The sequence below is a fragment of the Ovis canadensis genome, chromosome 9 (assembly GCF_042477335.2).
Source record: "Ovis canadensis isolate MfBH-ARS-UI-01 breed Bighorn chromosome 9, ARS-UI_OviCan_v2, whole genome shotgun sequence".
Classification (NCBI taxonomy): Eukaryota; Metazoa; Chordata; class Mammalia; order Artiodactyla; family Bovidae; genus Ovis; species Ovis canadensis.
This window is the reverse complement of record NC_091253.1, coordinates 77,117,355-77,140,887: the sequence shown is the minus strand read 5'-3', so window position 1 is coordinate 77,140,887 and position 23,533 is coordinate 77,117,355.

The window sequence follows — 23,533 nt, the reverse complement described above, 5'->3', positions numbered from 1 at the left end:
AATATGAGTGTTTCTCAACTGTGGAACATACTATTAAGCTTCAAACTGAAAATAAGCATTTGTTGATGTTCAGCAAGACCAGTCAGAGAGTGAAATAGCTTTATTTCTGCACCAGTTAGGAGGGAAAAGAGCAATAAAATGATTCAGTGCATTCAGTTCAGGACTTGCAGTTCAGAACAAAAGAATGCCACAGTCAGAAGATGAGTAATGAACACAAAGAAAAGCAATAGACACAATTAATCTTATAGTTTTACTGGAAAGTAAATTAAGTATACTCAACATCTTATGATACAAATAGGGCATATATCAATAAAACACTAAATTCTTAATGGTTACTAATTGAATATTAATTAGTAATTCAATTAATTAATTGAATATTAATTCTAATTCTTAAGCCTCTACACAGCTGTATTGATCTTTTAATAGTTTTATTTTACTAACTGTATATCCTGTCAATTCTGTGCCTTAACTTTTAAGAGAGTACATAAATCTCCTGTACATTTTAGTGAGAAGGCATTAACTTAACAGGATGCAAAGTAGCTATTAGAAAAACTTTCTAAATATTTTAAGAATAAACTTTCAGTCGTGTGTATTTTTAACCTTTATCTATTTAGTGTTCACTGTGTGTTGGACATTGTATTAAGAATGTGACATGCTCTACAACTAAATCTTTGTGGCAACCCTATTACATAGATGACACTACAAATTTTACAAATGAACATTTTAGAAGTTGAGAATATTACCTAAGATTTCATAGCTAAATATGTAGAAAGATCTGGATCTGCTGTTCTGTTTAATTTACATTACAGTTTGATTAAAAATTAAATTTGAAAAACATAGTGAACTCAATACAGAAAACAGATTAGTGGTTGCCAGAGTGGGGGATGAGGGGTGGGCAAAATGAGTGAAGGTGATCAAAAGGTACAATCTTTCAGTATAAAATAAATAAGTCCTTGAAATATAATGTACAACATGTTAACTAAAGTTAATAATGGTTTATTGTAGATTTGAAAGTTGCTAAGGGAATAGATGTTAAAGGGTCTCATCATACCCACAGAAAGTGTACATATATATATATATATATGTGTATATATATATATGGTGATGGATATTAACCATACTGATTGTGTCAAGTTTTTTGCAATACATGCAAATATATAATCATTACTGCATACCTGAAACCAGTATAATATTCCATGTTAATTATTTCTCAATGAAATTTTAAAAATAAATATACATTCCTATTTTATCTTACCTATAGAGGTAGACTATAGGTAAGCATAGAGCTTGAAGGAAGAAAATATAGGAGAACATATATGTGATATAAGGCTAAAGACAGGCTACCTGAACAAGATCTTAGAGGCAAATACTAAGATGAAAGATAGATGCTAATAGGTAGCATAAGTAGACAAGAACTGACTAAGGAAAGATATCTGCAACATTTACAACCAATGAATCACCAATATCAAAAATAAAACAAAGTGTAAAAGCAAAGCAAAAGTATAACTGAAGTGTGGCTATAAATTTAAAATGGCATAGAATATGAATAAGCATTCATTTAAGGTCCCCTCTCCAAAAAAGCAAAATCAGATTTAAGAAGCTATACATTCAAACATTTTACAGAGTTAAATAGACTTTCAAAGTGTATACATAGAAATAGCATCTTCTTAACTTTCCACTCCCCATAAGCCATACTACTCAAGTTTTCAGCTAACTATTTTGGCAATTATTTCCATATAATTAAAAATACTCTAATATTTAAAGCCATATGATACATCTAAAGTAAACCATAACAAATTTCTGAGAATCAGGATCTCATAGATAACATTCTCAACAGAAATTAAATTAAATTAGAAATAAAAAATATACTTAAAAATTTCAACTTGTAATTTTATTTTGCTTTACAGTTTCCAAATTTTAGATGCATACAATTTAATGATTGTTTAATTTTTATTGAAATAAGAAATAAAATCTTAGAAATTATAAAGAGGGCTATGAAAATTAAATAGGACCTAAAATTTTGTACAGATGTGAGAGTTGGACCATAACAGGGCTGGATGTTGAAGTATTGATTCTTTCAAATTATGGTGTTGTTGTAGAAGACTCTTGAGATTCCCTTGGGCAGTAAGGAAATCAAACCAGTCAATCCTAAAGAAAATCAACCTTGAATATTCATTGGAAGGACTGTTGCTGAAGCTGAGGCTTTAATACTTTGGCCACCTGATGCGAAGAGTCAACTCAGTAGAAAAGACCTTGATGCTGGGAAAGACTGAGGGCAGGAGAAGGGGGTGACAGAGGATGAGATGGTTGGGTGGTATCATCAACTCAGTGAACATGAGTTTAAGCAAACTCTGGGAGATAAAGGACAAGGAGGCCTGGCATGCTGTGGTCCATGAGATCACAAAGAGTTGGTCACAACTTAGTGACTGAACAGCAACAACAAAATATTTCCACAAAATGCAAAGGAGTCTCTAAGTTAAAATTAACAATTTATTCTAATAACTGGATACTGTAACATTCAGTTCAGTTCAGTCGTTCAGTTGTGTCTGACTCTTTACCAGCCCATGGAGTGCAGCACGCCAGGCTTCCCTGTCCATCACCAACTCCCAGAGCTTATTCAAATACATGTCCATCGAGTCAGTGATGCCATCCAACCATCTCATCCTCTGTCATCCCCTTTTCCTCCAGCCTTCAATCTTTTCTAGCATCAGAGTCTTTTCCAATGAGTCAGTTCTTCTCATCAGGTGGCCAAAGTATTGGAGCTTCAGCTTCAGCATCAGTCCTTCCAGTGAATATTCAGGATTGAGTTCCTTTAGGATTGACTGATTTGATCTCCTTGCAGTCCAAGGGACTCTCAAGAGTCTTCTCCAACACCACAGTTCGAAAGAGTCAATAATTTTGCAATAAAATTAAATATCTTTCTTTTATATCAGCAAAACATAATTAAAAAGGAAATAGAAATATTCTATTTACTATTAGACCAAAAGCTATATGGTATAAAATAAATTAAGAGTATATTAATATTTATTACTTAAATATTATAAAACATAATACAAGACTATAAATAGCTGAACAAAATGGTGAGCTATGCTGTTAAGCTATGATGTTAATCAAGGTAAGATGCAATTCTGTGTGATAGTAACTTTCTAAAAGCAAGGCCAATTTTTTATCTTTGGTATAATGATTTTGACATGCTTGAGGATATAAAATTATACATGGGATTATGTGCACTGCTTAATACTGATAGGAAATAAAATTAAATTACTTTGCATATAAATGGAATCAAGCATGTTAGGGCAATGCATAGAAGAATATAGCACCTTGGAAAGGAGGAAGGAGAAAGAGAAAAAAGGGAAAAAAGCAAAGTGTATGGCTCAGAGGGAACACTTTGAGAAAGGAGACATACAGGGCTGTCATTACAGGGCTGTAGTTTTCTTTTTCTTTTTTAATCATTTTAGGGCTATGCCTTTACAATACACATTGTCTTCTCTACTCATCAAAACTTCTATCATTTCTTAGTCACTGATGCTATTACACATGTGAAATTTTATTTAGGTGGTTTGCACCTTGGAAAGGAGGAAGGAGAAAGAGAAAAAAGGGAAAAAAGCAAAGTGTATGGCTCAGAGGGAACACTTTGAGAAAGGAGACATACAGGGCTGTCATTACACGGCTGTAGTTTTCTTTTTCTTTTTTAATCATTTTAGGGCTATGCCTTTACAATACACATTGTCTTCTCTACTCATCAAAACTTCTATCATTTCTTAGTCACTGATGCTATTACACATGTGAAATTTTATTTAGGTGGTTTGCGACTGAAGCACAGATGGCTGATTATCAGGCAGAAAACAAAACTAAAGCATACAGTTTATTAATAGAAAATCTGTATTGTGTTTCCCCTACTGTATCAGTCAAGATCCCCAGAGAAACAGAAGCAATAATACTGGCAGAATATACATAATATATGCATATGCAAATATACATATATATGTTTCATATTTATAGGAAGTAGAATCAGTAGTGCATTAGTGTCTGTGCACATACATATGCTTGATTCATTTTAAGAAACTGGCACTCATGATTGTTGGGACTGGCCAGGCTAGTCCAAAAGTTTGTAGGGCATGCCAAGAGCCTGGAAATTTAGGCAGGAATTAATATACCAATATTGAGTATAATTTCCTCTTCTGCTGGAAAACCTTAGTTTTTGCTCTTAGGGCCATCAGCTGATCAGATGAGAACCATTCATATGATTGAAGGCACCATGGCTTTTACTTAAAACCAACTGATTCTATACAGGGCTTTCCTGGTAACTCAGTTGGTAAAGAATGCAATGCAGGAGATCCTAGTTCAATTCCTGGGTCAGGAAGATCTGCTGGAGAAGGGATAGACTACCCACTCCAGTATTCTGGCCTGGAGACTTTCATGGACTGTATAGTCCATTGGGTCGCAAAGAATGGGACAGTACTGAGTGACTTTCACTTTCACTTATGCTTCTCTGATAGCTCAGTTGGTAAAGAATCTGCTTGCAATGCAGGAGACCCAGGTCTGATTCCTGGGTGGGGAAGATCTGCTGGCGAAGGGATAAGCTTCCCACTCCAGTATTCTTGGGCTTTTTTTTTTGTGGGGCAGCTGGTAAAGAATCCACCTGCAATGGAGGAGACCTGGGTTCAGTCCCTGGGTTGGGAAGATCCCCTGGAAATAGGAAAGGTTACCCAGTATTCTGGCCTGGAGAATTCCATGGATTGTTTAGTCCATGGGGTCACAAAGAGTGGAATGCAACTGAGCTACTTTCACTGACTCAGTCAAACTGACTCAATGTATTAACCACATCTACAAAATATATTTATGGCAACACCTAGATTTGCACTTGATTATAACTGGGTACAATAGCCTAGCCAGGTTGACACAAAAAACTAACCATCTCACCTGCTAAATGATATTGAATACATAGTTTTAAAAAAGATAACTTGTATGTACCAGTTAATATATGTATTTCATTCAATTATCTAAGTAATTTACATATTTTAATCATTTTATCCTTGTAACAACTCTGTGAGATGATTATGATCCCCATTTTACATAAAAGAAAAATATAACAAAAATATTAAGGAATATTCTAATGAGAACTCAGTTAATAGGCATCAGGGTTGAGAGTCAAATTTAGTGTGCAAATTTTTTCACTGTTAGAGCATCTTTACCGCACACACACACACACACACACACACCCCACATCTGTTGAAATACTGATTAATGAGGATTTTCTTTACCAGAAGTTCTCCTCCAACTTGATTGAGTCTGATCATTTTAGGACATTTTAGGACATTCTTTGGGTAAAAAATGCCTGGTATATAATAAGAGCTCCATAAAAATGTAGCAACTAATGCTTGCATAAATACACCAGAAATGAATGAATGAATGAAAAACATCTGGCCCTTTGTGCTATTTCCCTAATAAGAAACTGCAATCATTTTGGTTTAACAGTCATTTTTTTCAAGGAAACAGAGAAATGTTTTGCAACATAGAACAAGATGGGATTTCATCAGTTTGTGATTAACTGTTTATATATGTTAAAATTTAAAACTTGAGGAAATAGGTTAAATCTCTGTACCAATATTCTGTTATCCTAGAATACATTATTTCTTCGTGTAACAGAAGACTTCCACAAAATTATCCTTCTTTCCACTTCCTATCTTAAATTACTCTGATAAATAAAAGCACATTTCATTTTATATTTTGAGATCAAAGTATCAAAATGCATATATAAGTAGTTGAAAAATAAGCACAAATTCCTTTTACCTAGAAGAAGATGCTGCATCATCAAGTCCTTATTTTTCAGAAGTGGTGGCTTAAAAGGTTGAAAGTTAACATACAGCAATGGTTTACAATTCTACACAATCAGAACTAGAACATGGGGGGAAATCTGGATAGTGTCTTTGTATATAATAATAAAATGCATTTTTATGCATTCCATGAAAAAAAGGTTGAAAGTTATAGCAAGGAATGGGAGTGAATAAAGTAGATAAATAGGATGCATTGAAGATGAACTTCATTTTTATGGTAATGAATTTTTTAAAGGTGGTTCTGGGTGCCCTATTTACAAGGCATCAGTCAATTTAGTCACTCAGTCATGTCCTACTCTTTGCGACCCCATGAATCGCAGCACGCCGGGCATCCCTGTCCATCACCAACTCCCGGAGTTCACTCAAACTCACGTCCATCGGGTCGGTGATGCCTTCCAGCCATCTCATCCTCGGTCGTCCCCTTTTTCTTCTGCCCCCAATCGCACCCAGCATCAGGGTCTTTTCCAATGAGTCAGCTCTTCGCATCAGGTGGCCAAAGTACTGGAGTTTCAGCTTTAGCATCATTCCTTCCAAAGAAATCCCAGGGCTGATCTCCTTCAGAATGGACTGGTTGGATCTCCTTGCAGTCCAAGGGACTCTCAAGCGTCTTCTCCAACACCACAGTTCAAAGGCATCAATTCTTCGGCACTCAGCTTTCTTCACAGTCCAACTTTCGCATCCATACATGACCACAGGAAAAACCATAGCCTTGACTAGACGGACCTTAGTTGGCAAAGTAATGTCTCTGCTTTTCAATATGCTACCTAGGTTGCATATGGGGCAGCTTTAAATCATGTCCTTTGAGTTATTGAGCCCAGACAGGAATCTGAATAATACACATCAAGATAGCGCCAGAAGTCCTTGTAGGAGTGAATTTTTTTCCTTCATCAAACCTGGGATGAACATTTCTCCACAGTAACTTCTTCATATTAGTTTTAAGTTTCAACACATAGGTCATCTGTTCTAGCATCTGCTCTTGGGACAGCTGGGAAGCTTGACTTCTTTCAAGTGGCATTTTTGTTTATAATAGGTTAAACAAAGCACTTGAATATATCATATATATATATTTATCTATACATTCATCTGTCAGTCATATATTGATCTATGTCCTTGTCATAGATATACTGAATTCACAGTAAATAATTTATTTCATTGAAGAATAAATACAATATGGATCTATATTTCTCATTTTCCATTTTTTTCCAACTTCAGTTAAGCTGCACACCTTCTGAATCATAAGAACAGAAATTCAGGAGCACGTATGTCTTCAGTTTGTAGGTGAGGCTTCTGCCAGCGTGGGTTCTGCTATGCAGGAGTAGCTGACAAGATTGTTGCCCAGCCTGGAGCTCTAGCACAAGGACTGTAATGGTACAATCTATCCTTTTAATAGTCCCTGCAGCTGTTGCTTCTAGATCCTACACCCTAGTGATTTTGTAAATAGTGTAATTGTTTCCTTAAAAAGAATGTCTGGCGAAGTGTGGTAGAAAATTTACAAATTTCCTTATCTTGGAGGCAAAATTCTAGGTTAGGTTGTAGAAATTCTCTGTACTGAAGCTCAATATCTTATTTTTCAGAGTGCTTTAGGAAGTACAGTGGTATTTCTGTTGCATTTATTTTCCTAAGCTAAACATGACTAGACAAGTAAACATTCTTGTTGACAATATTCTGAATACTTAAGTTTTATGTGCAATGGGGCCCTGGAATGGACAGCATGACTGGAAGAGAAAATAAGGTGTGAAAGTATTGTTGAGGTAAATGAAGTGCTCAATCTGGTGGAAACTTCTTCCAAAATCGAACCACTTTCTGAGAATTTTCTAATCCTAGTTTAACCCCGAAGTGATTTTTTTTTTTTGGAGAAACAGTCCAAGGTAATTATTTTCCTGAGTGCTTCTGCTTATCCAGTCTCTAAAAATGAGTGGTGATAAAAATAAATAGACTTCACAAAATGTACTTTTTTCCCCCAGCTATTTAACCTGATGAAAAGACAGCAAGCAGCAGAGGTTTTGAACAGCACGGGTCAGGGAGTCAGTACATGGAAAAGCAATCAGAACTATCTGAGAATTCTCTCCTGGCCATGAAAACCTGTCCTATACTGATTATTTAAAAAACAAACAAAAAAACTTCTCTAATATTTACTGAATGATTAAATGGAAGAAGAACAAGTTTTATTTCTGGTAAACAAAACAAATTCTAATCAACTCTGCCATTTCAGTTGGCCATATTGATAAAAAAAAATTATTCTCAAGTACGTAGATAATTATGAAGAGAGCAATTGCAATGTTTTTCCTTTTAACAAAATCTGGAGGATAAAAATATTTATTTACTTCCCATTCCCCCCATGAGTGCAATAGAAAGTGATAATTATTTTATTTGAATTCTCACCTAGAACATCATGGATGCCCTTGGTTTAAGGTTAGAAAAACTAAGGTGAGAAGAACTGATTCTTTATCATCTGATTTTGCTACCCAAATGATCCAATAAATTCTGTGCTTGATCCTTGAATAAACATGTGGTTTTAATGAAGCTCTTCTGCATAAGGTGGAAAATTAGACTGCATAAAAAATCATTCCTTAGTTATGTTGCTCCTGAAGTACTTTTAGCATGGTCAACACATTAAGGAATTTCATACATTTTCTCATTTCATATCGTTTTGCTTTTGAAATGCAGATCTGCAATTCTCTATTTGTATTTCTAAAATTCAAAAAGTCATAAACATGTATTTTTCTCTGATAAATATTACTAAGTTGTATTACGTTTTGCTACTGTAGACTTCAATGTATAGTAGTTGCACCATATTAGCTTTCTAAAACACAAAGAGCCCGCAAGTCCGTAATATATCTAGTAGTTAAAGTTTTCTAGAAAAACTATAAATCTTATTTGCTTTTCCCAAATTTTTGTATAGTTTGCTTTGAGCCTAATGAACTAATTTTGGTTATTGTCTTTGAGAGACTCTCAATGTTATTATTTAAATTTTTATTTATTAACACTGTGTCCATTTAAACACAAGTAGAGTACCTGTTTGTTTATGATTTGATTTGAAAAGGCCCAATAGTTCATCATTGTAAAAATGGGAAACCTTGAGGAAGCCATAGTTTATCTAGTACAAATGGATCTGAACCATGGCCCTCAGATTTGACATGTAAGATCTGAATTTTTTTGATATAAATTTATTTATTTTAATTGGAGGCTTATTACTTTACAATATTGTATTGGTTTTGCCATACATCAACATGAATCTATCAAGGGTGTACATGTGTTCCCCATCCTGAACCACCCTCCCACCTCTCTCCCCATACCATCCCTCTGGGTCATCCCAGTGCACCAGCCCCCAGCATCCTGTATCATGCATTGAACCTAGACTGGTGATTCGTTTCACATATGATATTATACATGTTTCAATGCCATTCTCCCAAATCATCCCACCCTCACCCTCTCCCACAGAGTCCATAAGACTGTTCTCTACATCTGTGCTTCTTTTGCTGTCTCGTATATAGGGTTATCATTACCATCTTTCTAAATTCCACATATATGTGTTAGCATACTGTATTGGTGTTTTTCTTTCTGGCTTACTTCACTCTGTATAATAGGCTCTAGTTTCATCCACCTCATTAGAACTGATTCAAATTTATTCTTTTTAATGGCTTAGTAATACTCCATTGTGTATATGTACCACAGCTTTCTTTTTCATTTGTCTGCTGATGGACATCTAGGTTGCGTCCATGTCCTGGCTATTATAAACAGTGCTGCAGTGAACATTGGGGTACATGTGTCTCTTTCAATTCTGGTTTCCTTGGTGTGTATGCCCAGCAGTGGGATTGCTGGGTCATACGGCAGTTCTATTTCCAGTTTTTAAAGCAATCTCCACACTGTTCTCCATAGTGTCTGTGCTAGTTTGCATTCCCACCAATAGTGTAAGAGGGTTCCCTTTTCTCCACACCCTCTCCAGCATTTATTGCTTGTAGACTTTTGGATCACAGCCATTCTGACTGGTGTGAAATGGTACCTCACTGTGGTTTTGATTTGCATTTCTCTGATAATGAGTGATGTTGAGCATCTTTTCATGTGTTTGTTAGCTATCTGTATGTCTTCTTTGGAGAAATGTCTATTTAGTTCTTTGGCCCATTTTTTGATTGGGTCATTTATTTTTCTGGAATTGAGCTGCAGGAGTTGCTTGTATATTTTTGAGATTAATTTTTGGTCAGTTATTTCATTTGCTATTATTTTCTCCCATTCTGAAGGCTTTCACCTTGCTTATAGTTTCCTTTGTTTTGCAGAAGCTTTTAATTTTAATTAGGTCCCATTTGTTTAATTTTGCTTTTATTTCCAATATTCTGGGAGGTGGGTCATAGAGGATCCTGCTGTGATTTATGTTGGAGATTGTTTTGCCTATGTTCTCTTCTAGGAGTTTTATAGTTTCTGGTCTTACGTTTAGATCTTTAATCCAGTTTGAATTTATTTTTGTGTATGGTGTTAGAAAGTGTTCTAGTTTCATTTTTTTATAAGTGGTTGACCAGTTTTCCCAGTACCACTTTTTAAAGAGATTGTCTTTTCTCCATTGTATATTCTTGCCTCCTTTGTCAAAGATAAGGTGTCCATAGGTGCGTGGATTTATCCCTGGGCTTTCTATTTTGTTATGTTGAAGATCTGAATTTGTATTGTTGGCCTGAGGAGCATATATTTTGATGCTGAATTTCTGTAACATTTATATTTTATTACAAATGCAAAAACTAATTTTGCTTTCTGATTTGCTGTGTCTAAATTGTATTTAGTGCATTTGTCTCTGAGTGACTTTTTATCTCAACAGACTGAGTTCATTTTTAATGGAAAGAAATATGAAATTATTGAGTGTTTTCAAAGAATTCATTCATGTAATGAATATTTATTGAACATTTTACTTCATTCAAGCACTGTTGTATCATTGGAAATACAACCATGAACAAAACCAACCAACCAACCAAACAAACAAACAAAAAACAATCTTCAATGAAACTAATATTCTAGCAGGGCAAGACAGTTGATATACAAAATAGGTAAAGTAGATAAGAGGTCAGATAATCAAAAGCCTCAGAGAAGGAAAAAGAGAATGCCAAGGAAAGGGTCTGTAATTATAAATGGAGTGATTTGAATATGGTCAGTGATGGTATTACTGAAAGGGTAACATATGAACAAATGCAAAAAGGAAGACAATGATGAGCCATGTTGGTAATTGGAGAAGAATATTTCAGTGAGAGCAATCAGCAGGTGCAAAGAGCCCAAAACAGGAGCCTGCCTTCTGTGTCCAGGAAGAATATGGGAACCTTTGACCACCATGCATGTTTGTTTTTTTCACAAAAGTTTAAAATTTCATTTTCTGAGGTGTTATTTAAATTGCTATTTATAATGAATGCATCTACAGAATCACATTATACTGCATTCTCCCAAAGAAAATATTTTGGTATTTATTGTAGAAAATAAGATCTAGAACAAACTGGAGTGAGAGTCCTATGCTGCCTCATACTGGTCAGTCTGGTGTGAAGTATTTCATGAGATTTGATGTATTTTGTTTTAGAAAAGCCAAAACAAATAGTAGCAACCCAAAGAAGAGGCTTATAGTGAGGGAATATAAAGCCATATCATGGGAGATGGGAGGGAGGGTAAAGAGGGAAGGGACCTATATATACCTATGGCTGATTCGTGTTGACATATGGTAGAAACCAACACAATATTGTAATATTGTAAAGCAATTATTCTGCAATTAAAAACAAATACATTTTTTTAAAAAGCTACGGAAGGGTTAAGAATGCTGGCTCTACATGTGAAAAGACTTCCAGGAGGGAGAATAAATGAAGAAATGATAGCTTTCAACAATTTGATGTGTTGCTAGAGCCAGGAGGCTCTAGCTGTCAGGCTTCCCTGATAGCTCAGTTGGTAAAGAATCCACCAGCAATGTAGGAGACCCCAGTTAGACTCCTGGGTCAGGAAGATCTGCTGGAGAAGGGATAAGCCACCCACTCCAGTATTCTTGGGCTTCCCTTGTGGCTCAGTTGACGAAGAATCCACCTGCAATGAGGGAGACCTGGGCTCAGTCTCTGGGTTGGGAAGAGCCCCTGGAGAAGGCAAAGGCTACACACTTTAGTATTCTGGCCTGGGGAATTCCATGAACTGTATATTCCATGGGGTCACAAAGATTTGGACATGACTGAGCGACTTTCGCTAGTAGTCAGGAAACTTTAAATCTAGAAATTGTACTAGAAATAAATGTCACTTCAATTTTTGTAAAGGGATAAGTATTAAAGAATATTCTATTTTGAATCTTTGTTGATAGAAATTATAATTTTGTAACCAAGGTAAAAAATCAGTTTATAAACTGATTCATGAAAATTTATTAGGACATTATCTAAGATTATGTTACTTTTTATTCAAATGCGTTCAGTAACTTCTTTACTTATATTTCAAAATGAAATAAAGTAAATGTAGATACAAATAACAATAATCTTCCATAAATTCTGTCCTCCCTGTAGGAATCGAACTATAATTTAGTTACAGAAGAGAAACATGTTAATAAAGAGTTGTGTTAAGATAGAAATGTGACCTAATTCTAAACTATAAATTAAATATATGTAAACATACCAAAATTCAATTGATCTTTTCAAATAGGTAGAAATACTTTTCCTTGTTGGTTTTTGATTTTGGTGTCTGATTTTTTTTTTTTTTTTTGTATTTGAACAGAAGGAAATAAATGTCAAAGATGAATAGGCTGAAAAAGAAAAGATGACAAATTCTCTTGCTATATAAAGCATGAAATAACACTAGATTAATGGCATCTTTCCTTTCTTCAGCCCAACAATAAACATTTAGATCTTAAATATCAAATCTGAGTGCTTTGGTTCAGACCACTTGTTGAGGATTCATATATCCAGTAATGTATTTTTAAGATACCTCATAATAGTCTGCTTTGTTACTGTAAATTGCATATATGTTGAGTCAAAATACTTTTTAGTGAAAACTTGTGAATAGTCTTGTTTGTATTCCACATATATTTTTTGCATCTATTTTATTTCTTTTTGATGTTTTACACTGTTAGCTTTTAGGCCTATTTTCCCAAATCAAAATTGATATGTTAGTTACAGAAAAAAAAATCAAAGCTTGACACTTGGATATCTGTTTATTATTTTTGAGTAGTAAATAAGAACCTAAAGACATCTCATGGTGAGCATGCATCTTAACATGTAACAAAAGGGCCTCTTTTTTTGGTATTATCTAGCAGATTTGATTTAATCAAAATCTGCTACAAAATCTATTCCTTACATTTATCTCTTCATGTGGTACATTCCTTAGTGATACAAGTGTGATGCTTAAGCTTTTGCAGAACAAAACACTTTGCTAAAATATTTTCCAATTATTTTTAATAAATAGAGGCTTTCTTTGTTATGTTAACTTGCAATTCCTTGCAATTTCTAAATGAACAGCGGCAGGAAACCTTAACTGTTGCTTGGATTTACTCTAGAGAATAGAAACTTCAAAGACTTATGCTTTTATGTTTGACATAAAAAGAAGACATAGGTACATATTTTATAAACAGCATTCAACCCATGCATGGAAGATTAGAATGTGATAGATATAACATTAAAAGTGTCCTTGCTGCTTCGTTTTCTCAAACTACTGATTTCACAAAATGTTGACTTTCTATTTGCTCTAATTTTCCCAAGATGCTTAATTATCAATAAGTGCTTCTGTTTCCCAAACCTATATTTTTGTGTCCTTCCCTCATATAACCAAAACAACTTCTCAATAAAATAATATTCAATAACACTCATGTTGAACTTTGTTCCAAGAATTACTTCTATTCAGCTAGCTACTATTTTTGTCCCTTGCCTACAGGGACACATTTTTGATGTGATCTACATTCTTTCGTGGAACTACAGAGATACATTCTTCAACTTGTCTCTGAAAGTACTCTTTCTCAGGTGAGTGAGCACTTCCTGCCCAAATGTCGAGTTCGAGGGAGATGATGATGTTTTTGTGAACACCCATCATCTCCTGAATTACTTGAATAGCTTATCTGAGAACAAAGCCAAAGATTTGTTTATTGGTGATGCGATTCATAATGCTGGACCTCACTGGGATAAGAAACTCAAGTACTACTTCCCGGAAGTTGTTTACACTGGCGTCTACCTGCCTTATGCAGGAGGAGGCAGATTCCTCTACTCCAGCCACCTGGCCCTGAGACTGTACAATGTAACTGACTGGGTCCTTCTCTACCCCATCGATGATGTTTATACTGGGATGTGCCTTCAGAAACTCACCCCACTCCAGAGAGACACAAAGGCTTCAGGACATTTGATATAGAAGAGAAAAGCAGGAGTAACATTTGTCCCTATGTAGATTTGATGTTGGTACATAGTAGAAAACCTCAAGAGATGATTGATATTTGGTCTTGGTTGCAGAGTGCTCATTTAAAATGTTGAATTATGTGCAAACTACATTTTACATAGAAATGTATCTCAAATAGTTCCCATTTGTGTTCTCTTCCAGTAGAGGTCATTTCTATGTAAAACCATCAACATTGCCTTTATAGGTTTATGTCCATTTGATGGCTTCTAAACCCTTCATTTCAGACGGTAAAGCGTCTGCCTGTAATGTGGGAGACTTGGGTTCGATCCCTGAGTCAGGAAGATCCCCTGGAGAAGGAAATGGCAACCCATTCCAGTATTCTTGCCTGGAGAATCCCATGGATGGAGGAGCCTGGGGGGCTACAGTCCATAGGGCCGCAAAGAGTCGGACAAGACTGAGCAACTTCACTCACTCACATTTTTAAGTGTTATCTTGTCACTAAGACTTCCCGAAACACTTTATCTAAAACTGCAACCCTTAACAATTACTATCCCCAATTCGGACCTCTTCCAAAGTTTCTGTTATTTCTGCTTTCCCCAGAGTACCCTTAGCCTCTCGGCTCAGGGCCACTATGTGTTGATTTAGTTTAGGATTTCTCCCACTAAGCCTGTTTTTCTTTCCTGTTCCTATTATATCAGCCTAGATAAGAAGCCCTGCTTCTTTCCTTAATTGTCATTCAAATATTTGGTATATAGGAGATTTCAGCGTGTTATTAGGAAAATAAGAATTTTGACTACATTAAGCAAATGCCATATAATGTCAACTTCTAGTTAACCCTGCCTCTAAAAGCTGTGTGGATATTTAAGTTTCTGGGACGCTAGCTACCAACCATGTCACCAGCTCTCCTTGCCTTCAGTTCTTCTGGTCCTCCAATATTGCCCTTTCTGTTTCCTCTCCCTGAAATCAGTCCCTTCATAAAGCAATGGCATTCAGGTATTTGTATACCTTTCTCTCTCCTTTTCTTATTTTTTGTTCCCAATTTCTAGTGCTTTCAGTTGACCAGACACCTAATGCTGTGTAGATAGGATTTTTGTTTGTTTCAAGTTTAGTTATTATAAGTCACGTGATCACAAAATCTTTGTGCAGATGGCTCTCTTATAAAATTAAATGGAAGTCAATTTTTTTCACCTTTATTTCTTCAGATATCTTAGTCCTTCTGAGGTAAGTTCCTCTTCCTGGAGTATGTCCTTTATAATTTATTGTAAAAAGAGCCTAGTGAACTCTTATTTTTAATATATCTGATAATCTGCTGACTTTCATTCTGAGATTTGCTTGGTTATGCAATTCCAGCTTGACAGTTATTTTCTCTTGGCACTTTCAGATATCTTACCATTTCTAGCTTCCAATTTTTGCTGTTGTTGTTGTTGACAAGTCAAAACTTGGTTTATCTGTCCTAGTTCAGATGTTGAAATGTGATGTCATACGTGACTAGAAAGGTAAGAAATTATTTGTTACTTACATAATACAGATCTCTGGGGAGGCCAGGATAAGTATCTCAAGCTGGTCCAAAATGACTTGAGAAAGCAAGGAAGGGAGATTCACTTGGGGTTTTATTGTAGGTGGGGCATAGGGCTGAGATGGGAGTGTCTATGCACTGGCAGGAGATGGCATGGTTTAAGTCTTATGACAGCATCAAACGAGTGGACACCCAGGCTTTTTAAAACCACTTTGTCTAGATGTGAAGCAACATTGAAGGCAGGGTTTAAAAATGGAGTCAGATTCCTCATCACAGCAATGTAAGTAGTCTGACCCCATTTATATAAAAGTTTCACAAAGACAGATGTGACAATCATTCAGATTCTGCAGCAGAATTTGATTAATCTCCAAACCAGTGCCTGGAATCAAGACTGTTCAGGGATCAAGGTACAGGTACTATCCTTAAAAGTTACAGGCTAGAGGGATTAGTGTATTCTTATTGGCATCAGGGTCTAACACAGCTCTAAAATATTTTAGTTAATCAGCATTTCAGCAATGAAAAATATTTTTAATAACCACTATTTTAATTTTAAGCTGAGACCAAGATCATACCCAAATTTCTCTTATTACTGTTGAGATCCAACTGAGATTTTTGGAACACTTTGTAAGATGCTCAGCATAATGGAAAAGTAATTTAACAAGAGGATAACTTATAATGCTCCTCCTTGACTTGCTCTTTGTCCATCTCTGTGTTGGTGATTCTCAACTTTGTTACATTGAATGCTCTTTTTAATAACAAATATTTTCAAATATCTAGTTGGCATAATAAAGTGAAATTCAGACATAATGCAACATAAACACAAACCTTTCAAAACGTATTAAAAAATAAAGAGAAAATAATTAAAGCTTGTAATCTTAAGTAGGACTGGCAGCTACAGTATAGCTAACAATGAAAGCAGCAGCTCCAAGGTATTATCCTTGTATTATCCATTGTATTATCATACCCTAGCAGTGCTGTAACTAGTAAACAACTTGATTTTCTCAGTGGTGGCATTACAAGAAAAAGAAGTGAATGTTAAACTTATCCAAAACCACCTTAGTTTATATGTAAAATAGAGTTAGGTACTGAACACAGGGCATTTAAGCAGACTTTTGACTTCAGGGAACAGTTCTCAGTGCTGGGTGTGTATAACAGAAAGACTAGGATCTTGGGTTTTTCCTTCTAATTACCAAGGTACTTAAATAGTAACTGAGAAATTGCCTTTTGTTCCTTTTCAAAATACCCACTAGAGCAGTATGACTCCCAGTGAAAACCACCCCCACCAACAGGAGTGCAATGGGTATCTTTGAGGGGCCCTGAATACCAAGACACACAGGGAAAGTCAAAACTCCTTCCCTTCCCCTACAATGTGACTCAGGTAATTCCCACTTTCTGTCTCAGAACCATGCCCTTCTCAGGACAACTGCCAGAGTGAATAATCCATCCTTCATGGAAAATTTCAGACCTGACACTGTGCTGTGAATTTGCCCTCTGGTCCTCTAGATAAATTGCACTCCTGATGCTCCTCACCATTACTCACTTACACACACACACACTCACACACAGTACCACAGAAATTAGATAGAGATGACAGATAGGTACATAGATGGGTAGATGGTAAATAACTAGGTAGACTGATTCCATGGGCTCACAAACAGTCCAACATGACTGAGCAACTGACACTTTCACTTTTCAAGAGAACAATTAGCATTTCTGTTCTAATAGTTAGCTAACAGCCTACAATATTTGCTTTTAGGTCATTTCAGTTTTCTCCAGAATAATGAGAATGTTCTTGATTTTAATTTGTGTAACTAAATGCTGAGTCAGAGGATTTGCCCCAAATAAAGACAATCCAAATGAGAATTCAAATATCAATCTTTTCAGATATTAAAATCTGGATATGGCTTTTAAATGAAATATTTCTTTGAGCTACAATCATTTAATATCTATAAGGCCTCAGTCCAGGAAAGAGTTCCTTTGTTTTGGGTTTCATCCATTGCACCCCATACATTATAATTTATACTATAAAAAAGGCTTATCTAGATATAACATAGTAATATATTCTCATATTCATCTTTCTCTGATCATTACTGTTGATGTAATATTTCTGAAAGTTATAAAGAAGTTCAGAACTGTAGGGCAGTAGAATCATTGCTTTTCACTTGATCATCCCATTGCCAAATCTTGCTCACATTCTGTTTCTTTATAGTGCTGCCAGCTGAGTCTTCAGGTTTATGGCCAACTGTTTGCCAAAGTTTTAACTCTAAGTAGGTTCTGGACTTTACACATGGCAATAAAATTTTATCATGCTATGAATTTCAATGCATTTGTCAATACTGCTATTTATCATCAGGTTTTCAGTATTCTTATTCAAGTCTGATTTTCTGAGGTTCATTATAAATTAAGTTCCAATTTCTCCTTAATATTTAAATTAGAAAACTAAGAAGAAAGATTTGTAGCTTTTTTCTTACTATCACTCTATATGTATTAGGCAACCATCTAAAATAAAATTCTAACAAAGTGGGTACTTTTCAATGTTATCAAAGAACTGTCCTAGAGAAAATGTAAGAATCAAAGTAAGGTTGAAATTTCCACTAGACAGTGACCCATTGCAGATGTCATAGAAGAGGCCCAAAACAATGTGGTGTATAGACCACCATAATATTTTGTTCTTCATTAGTAGAATAAGTCAAAATTACAATAAAACACTTAAGCTAAAAACTTTATGACACACAGCTAAAATTGTGTAATTATTGAGAATGTTTAAAGACATATATGTCATGTCTGAACTGCCTACTAGCATGACATGGGCCAGACCTGGGGGCTGCAGTGCATGGAAATTAGAAACCAAGCTAAACGAGCAAACGAAACTATTACCCATAATTGAACTACTTTGGTCTTTTGAAATCTAAAACCTGGGAGGCAGAATTGCCTTTTTGGAATATTTTGTGAACCTAATTTTAAGTAGCACGTATATTTTAAAATAAAAATTATTTTATTTTAAAAGATTATTCACGTTTTATTATTTATAGTTAAGGAATTATATAGGATATTTTTGAAACTATACATAGGAGGAGATATTATAGATAAATTTCAGTTCAGGAGGTTAAATGAATTTTATGCAATATTTATCTTTTAGAAAGAGAACTTTTAATTTGATATGGTTGAAGATCATTGCACTACTTCAGACAACATCTTTATCCTTTTCCAAGGTCAACTGCTATAAGCTTTTGAGTAAATTTCCAAAGTTATAATCTTATGTTTAAGATGAAATATCTGGAATAATTCCTAGCATACTGTAGTTTCTCCAGGTACATTTGTTGATTTGGATTAATTAAATTAATTGCCTGTTGCCTACTGATTAAGCCAAGCAAATGGAAACATTATGTAAATTACTGTTGGGCAGCTGTTTGCAGACAGAATCAATATATTACAGTACTCAAATTGCCAACATCCGCTGGATCATCGAAAAAGCAAGAGAGTTCCAGAAAAACATCGATTTCTGCTTTATTGACTAAGCCAAAGCCTTTGACTGTGTGGATCACAATAAACTGTGGAAAATTTTGAAAGAGATGGGAATACCAGACCACCTAACCTGCCTGTTGAGAAATCTGTATGCAGGTCAGGAAGCAACAGTTAGAACTGGACATGGAACAACAGACTGGTTCCAAATAGGAAAAGGAGTACATCAAGGCTGTATATTGTCACCCTGCTTATTTAACTTATATGCAGAGGACATCATGAGAAATGCTGGACTGGAAGAAACACAAACTGAATCAAGATTGCTGGGAGAAATTTCAATAACCTCAGATATGCAGATGACACCACCCTTATGGCAGAAAGTGAAGAGGAGCTAAAAAGCCTCTTGATGAAAGTGAAAGAGGAGAGTGAAAAAGTTGGCTTAAAGCTCAACATTCAGAAAACAAAGATCATGGCATCTGGTCCCATCACTTCATGGGAAATAGGTGGGGAAACAGTGGAAACAGTGTCAGGCTTTATATTTTTGGGCTCCAAAATCACTGCAGATGGTGATTGCAGCCATGAAATTAAAAGACTCCTTGGAAGAAAAGTTATGACCAACCTAGATAGCATATTCAAAAGCAGAGACATTACTTTGCTGACTAAGGTCCGTCTAGTCAAGGCTATGGTTTTTCCTGTGGTCATGTATGGATGTGAGAGTTGGACTGTGAAGAAGGCTGAGTGCCGAAGAATTGATGTGTTTGAACTGTGGTGTTGGAGAAGACTCTTGAGGGTCCCTTGGACTGCAAGGAGATCCAGATCCAACCAGTCCATTCTGAAGGAGATCAGCCCTGAGATTTCTTTGGAAGGAATGATGCTAAAGCTGAAACTCCAATACTTTGGACACCTCATGCGAAGAGTTGACTCATTGGAAAAGACTCTGATGCTGGGAGAGATTGGGGGCAGGAGGAGAAGGGGACGATCAAGGATGAGATGGCTGGATGGCATCACGGACTCGATGGATGTGAGTCTGAGTGAACCCCAGGAGATGGTGATGGACAGGGAGGCCTGATGTGCTGCGATTCATGGGGTCGCAAAGAATTGGACATGACCGAGCGACTGAAATGAACTGAACTGAACTGAACTGAACTGAAATATGAACCAAATGCTTAAATTTGAGACTCCTGGATTCTTTAGTGCCAATTTAAAATAAAAACATCAAGGCAAAAACCTCTTATTGGCCTTTATGTGGGTATCTCTGTTATCCTGAACCAATCAGATTGTTTTCTGAACCAATCATGATGATGGCCAGAAAATTAAGTAATAAAGTTATATGATGGACCTTTGTCTTGACTAACTCAGGGCCTGCATGAGTGTGAAGGAACAGCTGGGGGTATTCAGCCTCTTTTCCATGTGAAAAAGTCTGACCAACAAAGAAGACAATGATGCTCACACAACACAGCAGAGCTGAGACAGAGAGAGAGAGAGAGAGAGAGAGAGAGCAAACCCACAAGTTGAGTGTTGGACCCAACTGTGCTTAAGATTTGTTTTGTCCTACAATTTCCAGCTGTATGGGCCAATAAATTTGCTTTTGTTTATTTGGGTTTGTTCTGTCACTGGAAATCAAAGTCTATTCAATACTAATTAGTAACTCAATATATCAAGAACTGCATTATGATATCAACATCAACACACAAAACGGCAAAACCCGTATCTTTTAAGAATTAATTTATTTTTATTTTTAGCTAAATAGAAAAAGAGAATTCATGTTGTAGGACATTAAAGCTCTCAAATTCACCTTGAAATGATTATGGATCTCTTTTCTTGAATGCCAGTGGTCTGTAAGTTTTGTTATGAAATGCATAAAAACTATTCCCAACAGGATATTAGACATGGCTAGTAAAAATGATACAATATTTCAAGTTATCCAGGTTATGGAGATGAAGATTATTGAATGCTGGCATTTCAAAACATGGGAGCAATATCTGTGTATGACTTGTTTAGCGGGAACTGTTGTCTTGATCATTGTTACAATATTATGGGTATATTTATCTATTTAATTTAATGTTTATATGAAATGATTTTACTTATTACCATTAAAATATGTGATACTAGGCACAACAATTAAAACATGCTCTTTAATTTCTGAGCATCTGTGCTTTCTTTCTTTTTTTGGATACGAAGTATTGGGAAAAAAGTGGTGCGACTTAAAAACCACAAACAAACCTTGAGCTTAAATGATCCAGCATTTCTGTGGCAGTAAATGTTCTCAGGCAGACCTTCATAGAAATAGTGAAGATTTTCTCTACTGGTTTCTTAAACTAACATATGGAAAAGACTTTCAGTTAGAAGCTGGTTTACAGTTATTTTCTCTAAGGAGAAATAAAGCAATGATATTAAAGCGAAGAGAAGAAAATAAAAATGCAGAAGTTTGAAACTTTTGGTCTTATAATAAATTGAAATACATTAGAACTTTTGTTCTCTAGTTTTCACCACTACTTGAGATTCAGTTGCATGTTGAAGGAAGAAATTCACACCATGTGTATAATAGTGATCCTTACAGAAGATGATGGTTTCAATAGATTATTCATGAAATGGCAAGTTACCATAACTTTGATTAGAATTACAAAGTTATAGAATAGACATTCCTTTCATAAGAATTGCTAAGGCTTTAACATCTTTATTCTTTTCTTTCTGGCAGCTGTTTCAGGAGCATTTGAGTTAGAAATAGAGTCTTCCTTCAGATTTATGAAGACATGTATTTTCTTGCAAACAATTTGACAGCATATGATGTAATCATTCAGGCACTGAGGTCAGACATGCAATAGCTGCTGTAGAGATGTCTAAAATCTACTGGTTCTCATACATTCCCTTATAGTCATTAAATGAAATGAACCACAAAGCAACAAGCAAACATACAGAAAATTATGTTGCTTGTTTTTCTCCTATGGTAATTCCACCCCAAAGTCAATTTCTCTCCAATTTAAATTTAAAGGAAGACATTTTAAAGAATTTTGAAGATATTTCTTTTCTTCTATTGTATTTTCCCATACTGAAACATTTGGATAATATTTGGGTTTTTTAAAAAATATGAATCGTATAGTTGATGATAAAACTAAGTGGTTTAAATTATGAATTTAGAAAGAAAATTTGACTAGTGTCAGCCGAACACTAGTCTCCATTGCTTGCATGCTTGCTAAGCTGCCTCAGTCAGGTTTCTCTGTCCATGGGTTTCTCCGGGAAAGAATATTGGAGTGGATTGCCATGCCCTCCTCCAGGGGACCTTCTCCACCCAGGGACCAAACCTGTGTCTCTTTGTCTCTGGAATTGGCAGGTAGGTTCTTTACCACTAATGTCACCTGGGAAGCCAGTCTCCATTAAGTTCTTTAAATTAATTGAATAGGTTATACAAATCGGTCACCTAAATAACTAACTAAATTTTTATTGTCTTGGCTAATTAAACAAATTGTTTGCTTTATTCTTTTTTTGAGACATAAAAAAAGTTAAAAGTGTTGTAGGAAGTTGAGGGAAATTGATAATAGTTGAGTCCCAGGCAAAATGTTTCATGTCAAAAAAATTAATTAACCAATTAATATTTCTGGCCCAAATCTACAAACATGTTAGTTTTGATCATAGAGATGCTCTTTTCTCTAAATTTGCAGATGTCTACAACACTTGAGCAATTTTTGATTGTCTTAAGGGTCACAATGGTCAACTAATTTGTGCATGTTGCCATGGTTACCAAGCATCTTTTCTTTGCCTGATTAAACTTGCAAAGTGGAAAAAAAAAAAACCCTGAATTTCCACTGAATACCCATTATACACACTGGAAGCTGAAGGTTAAAAATACCACCCATATTCTCATTACTAAACCACCGAGGGTAAATAATTAGAGTATTTTGATGAGTGCTGATCTCATGGTTTCATTGGTCTTTATATACACTATGATATAGCCCTGCAGATGTTTAATATGTTTTATTCCATTTGGCCAGTACATTGAAGTGTTTGAGTATATGGATAATGTGGTAATGGATTTCTTATTTTAATCCAAATTAACTTCATTTATAATACCACAGTTAGTGCTATAAGAAGAACATTTTTATGTTGGGGAAAAATTTTTTGACTCGAGTAGAGACAAAAGGATAACATTAGCTAATGTTATATAATGCTATAATTATGAATTTTAAAATATTCAAATTATAATCACCAAAATACCTCATTCTTTGAGAAGAGTTTTATTTTATTTACTTTTGGTTGTTTTTTGATGGAGAAAGAAAGTTCTTGGTGATACTTTCTTTATGTCACTTTCATGGGGAGAAAAGGAATATATTAATAGGTAAATGATATTGAAAGTGATTATGAATATTTTAAACTGAGCTGAACATTTGCAAGAAGTTTGAAAGTAAAA